Below are 4,611 nucleotides of genomic sequence, written 5' to 3'. Positions count from 1 at the left end.
GATAATAATCCAATTGATTGGCATAAAGAACAATAGTTATAGAAGAGTTGAATGATACTTAAAAGAAGGTTGTCTATGTAGGTAAAGTCCACAGGAGACTCAGTATCATCAAGTTCGCAAGTCTTCTATTCTAGGTGAAAGTAAGACAGAAGAGTTGAATGATACTTGAAAAACTAGTGGAAAACAAAGATAGGAAAAGTGTTGTGCGAACAATATAAGAAAAAAAAACACTGAACTTCATTAATTAATTATAGAACTACAATCACATACTTCCATAAACAAAGTAAACCTTCAACAACAGGAGATTTAAGACTCATGACTAACTAAACCTAAAACCTATAGTTAAATTATTTTCCTTCAGTTCAGATTTTGCTCCAGGTAATAAATTGTTGATTCATTGCATGGGGCCTAGAATTAAGTTTCCTCCATTGTATTAGATGATGCATATGAAATAATTCATCTAGTCTAATCTGCCAGCACGCATTTATGATACAAATATCAACTAGAAACATCTTAGAAAAATTTATAGAAATCACTCCTACTTTTAAAGGCTTGAGCCAAGAAAGTATAAGAAAATCCTAAGCAAGTACTTTCTCTTTCCCCTTAGAGTTAGAGCTAGTACTTGCCTCAGATTCATCAGTAGCCAACAACCTCGGCATTAGGTTGGTCTTCTTGCTTTGAATATTGTCAGATTCTCCATCCTTCTTGGCATTTTTGCTTTCCCTACCATTCCATAAGGTAGCTTGTTCACACTGCCTACTGGGCGATCTCATTTTCTCTTTGGTTGTTCATTATTACCAAGAGGACCCTCCAACAATCCCATAGGCACTGCATCAAGACTTTTCTTTCTCACAGCTAGACTCATTCATTCTTATATAAAAAGCGCCTGCATAATTATTTGTTTTCTCGTCAAATAAGAATAGATAGTTACAAAATTATTGTCTAAATAGCACCACCCAAACCTTCATGAATATGAAACACTTCAAACCAATTCATTTCATATAGCAAACACGATGAATAACATAGTTAACATGCATCTTTATCTATGCTACTTGCAAATCAATCTTTGTTTTTGCTACTCAAAAATATCATATAGTTCACTAGCTAAAGATTAGAGATCAATACCTGAGTAATGTTGGTGGCACCAGGTTCATTGAACTGTTGAGGAACTTGATGATGATCCTTGTTGTGATCATCATGGGCGGAAGGAAATCTAAGTCTGAGTATCAAGTCAAGCGCAGATAATATGAAATAAATAATTAAAGTTAAGAAAAGTAAAACATTGCCAATAGTTCAAGAGGAAAATAAATGAACAAAGTATTTGTGAACAAAAATTTTAAATAAATTGAGTAGGGAAATGGTTGATAAGGGTGTATACCCAGTCTGGTAAATCATTGATTCGATTAAAGAATCATACGTCAGGCTAGCATATTCATCATCTTCATCTTTGGCCCGAGAATCATCTGAATCCTTCACCATTAATTTACCTCTCTATAGAACCAAAATTTGATCAAAAGGAGATGATAGATAGTTTTATGCCTATATGAAGTTGTTAGGTCATGTTTTTATAGGTGTGGATGAGTTTCTAGAAAGACAATTTTAGAAGAAACAATGGGCAGTCATCATACTGCTTTAGGATTTTCAGTCTTCCTCGAGATCTGTTGAGTAAATACATTCAAATTCTATGTTTGCATATATTAGGAAAGAAATACCATGTACCTGGTACATTTTTTTGTACCAAATACAATTTTAAATCCAAAGGAAAACTATTATTTTTGGAAAGTTCATATTCTTTTTGGAAAGTTCATATCAATAATTAGGATGTGTTCATGAACATACACCAAAGATTAATTTCAACATAATTAGTAAGGCTAAAAATCATAATGAAAGAATCTCTTTTAGAAGAAAGCTCGTAATGATTATGGAAATTTAGTTTATGAAATTGTAAGGCAACTGCGTATTAGAAATTAATACATGTAGCTCTGATCTCAGAATAAATAATTACCTACTCGTGAAGACAAATAAATAGCATTTTGACTTGAATACACATTTACGCAAGCGTACGTATCGTTGTCAAGATAGGGAAGTATAATGCCCAAAGTTATCGTACCACGGGGATTAGTGGCTAACCCACAATCCTTGGGTGGTCGGAACTAAAGTCACTAAGCAAATAAAGAAAATAAAACAAATAAAATAAAATAAAATAACACTAATCTAAGGTAGGGGTGGGTTCGGTTCCGATCGGTTCGGTTCCGAGCCTAAACCGAAAACCGAACCGAATTTAGGTTCGGTGCGGTTCGGTTCGGTTTTTGCATTTTGAGAAATTGACACCGAAAACCGAACCGAACTGAGCGGTTCGGTTCAGTTCGGCCCAGTTTCGGTTTTTTTTTTTTTTTTTTTTTTTTTTTTTTTTTTTTTGCCTTTTTAATTATGTACGTATATATTTAGTCCATTTGAGCCACTAATCAACTCCATCTATTTACAACGAACTACTCTGGAAGAATCAAGGCCATTGGAGCCTTATCAATATAAAAAGAATATATGTAAAAAAATAAGAGCAAACCATTAACCATCCACAAAATATATAAATAGAGCAAATCCCTCTTCCACATCAGGGGCATTTGACTGAGTTTCCCAGTAAATAAACCCCCTCTTTCTCTACTGTCTTTTCTCTACTGTCTTTCATGGGAAAAAGAAGCTTCAAATGGAGACTGCACAAAGCATAACAGACAATCAATTAATTGACCTGAGGATGTCTCCCATTGCTGTATATTACATTACAACAGATATAGGGACGATCGATGTATTCAAATCTGGTACCCAAGTTTTTCTTCTACTGTAGGCCATCACAATATTTCTTTCCAAGTAGCCAGTTCAAGCTACTTGATCCAAACCCATAAATACGACTACACAGATCAACAGATTTCACAAACAAGCATTGATAACTTGCAGGCAAAGACACTGCGTGAGTAGCATTTCTATAACAAAAATTAGAAAGAGAGCTATAAAGTATATCATTGTCATCTTTTGTTTACATACTGATCATATAAGCAAAACCAATTTGCTAGTATAGTTATAAATAACTCAAGTCTCTATTGAACAATAATCATGTGTACAACTATTAACATGATTGGAACCGAAAACTGATCATACAAGCAGAAAAGGAAATCATCAGATGATAACTAATCGCAGGTTAAACACCAGTTCAAATCTAATATGTAAAAAAAATAATAGACGCATACTCTTGAACCAGCAATCATCAATGCTTTCTGAACAAAGTAATTCCAAAAAATTTCAGATCTGAACAAAAAATCATATGAACCAATTTATTCACCAAAAAGATCAAACTTTAGTCACCAAGCTTCATAATTTCATCCATATTACATCATCATAAATCAGTACATCGATTCAGAGTTGTAGAATTTAGGTTATAGGGAATTGAGAGAAAAAGAAAAGGTTTTGGAAATATTGATTACCTGAGAATTGGTTAAGAGCTTGGGACAGAGCTTTGCTTTGCTTTTGATAGTTCCTGAGATTAATATCAATTTCAGACTCAAGCAGTGAAACTATCTAAGAACACCAAACAAAAAAAAAATTGCATCAAAACCACATAAGCAGAGATTCTTATAAGCAACGATTCTTAAAAAAAACAATTAAAGATTCTTGTATAAGCTAAAGTATTAATAGCAGTGTGTAAAGCTCACCCCATCTGAGAACCTGATCAAGCGTGAGTCTTCATGCATAATCATACCCAAAGTCTCAGATAAATTTTTCAGATCTGATCCTCCTTACAGTGACAGAGGTCGCGCTCAGATCTGATCCTCCTTACTGAGATTTCAAACGAAACCTGATGACCCAGAGAAGAGGATTGATAAATCAACCCGATCTGGTCCTTCTTGATGAAGAGAAATGGACAGATAAGAGAAGAGAGGCGACTAGAGAAGAGAAGATAGAGAAAAGAGACAGAGAAGAAAGCCCTCTTTCCAGAGAGAGAGAGAGGCGAGAGGCGAGAGGTGAGAGGCGAAATGAAATGACAAAAGGTCGTGGGAGTTGGAACCCCTTTAGGGTTTTTGACTTAAGTCAAACCAAGGAAAAATGACGTCGTTTTCTGCAGGTTCGGTTTTCTCGGTTCGGTTCGGTTTTTAACCTAATAAAACCGAAAACCGAACCGAACCGGTTCGGTTCAGTTCGGTTTTTTTGTTTCGGTTCGGTTTTTTGTCGGTTCGGTTTTTTTCGGCTTCGGTTCGGCTTTCGGCTCGGTTTTTTTCGGTTTTCGGTTTGACGAACCCACCCCTAATCTAAGGCACCAAGCCTTAGCAATGCTCGGCTTTGATTTTCACCAAAGCCTAATCAAAACTAAGAGCCTAGTGGTGGATATGCACAAATGAGTGGAAGAGTTTAATGTTTGGGGGTTGATTCTAACTTAACAAATAATAATGAAATGTAAAGCAATAAAAAATAAAAATGAAATGTAAACAATAAAATGAGAATGCCGGGTGTTAGGGAAGTTCCTTCACCCAAATCTCATGTGTCGGAAGCTAATCTAATATAGATGCATATTTCCTATTTTGGCGGTAGTCGTATCCAAGGCGGTTCAAGGCTCAAGGACCG

The 4,611-nt window shown here is 35.2% G+C and overlaps 1 long non-coding RNA gene across 1 annotated transcript; it reads right to left on the bottom strand.

Moving 5' to 3' along the window:
• Positions 1–3,073: 3,073 nt before the first annotated feature.
• Positions 3,074–3,825, bottom strand: LOC112201144. Its single transcript, XR_005810137.1, has 2 exons — positions 3,705–3,825; positions 3,074–3,570 (listed from the first exon to the last, which is right to left on the bottom strand). It is a non-coding gene; the product is annotated as an uncharacterized LOC112201144 (long non-coding RNA).
• Between the last annotated feature and the right edge of the window lie 786 nt (positions 3,826–4,611).

Source organism: Rosa chinensis, chromosome 4 (assembly GCF_002994745.2).
Source record: "Rosa chinensis cultivar Old Blush chromosome 4, RchiOBHm-V2, whole genome shotgun sequence".
Classification (NCBI taxonomy): Eukaryota; Viridiplantae; Streptophyta; class Magnoliopsida; order Rosales; family Rosaceae; genus Rosa; species Rosa chinensis.
Note: the sequence above shows the minus strand (reverse complement) of the source record. Positions and strands in the feature narration are given on the sequence as shown.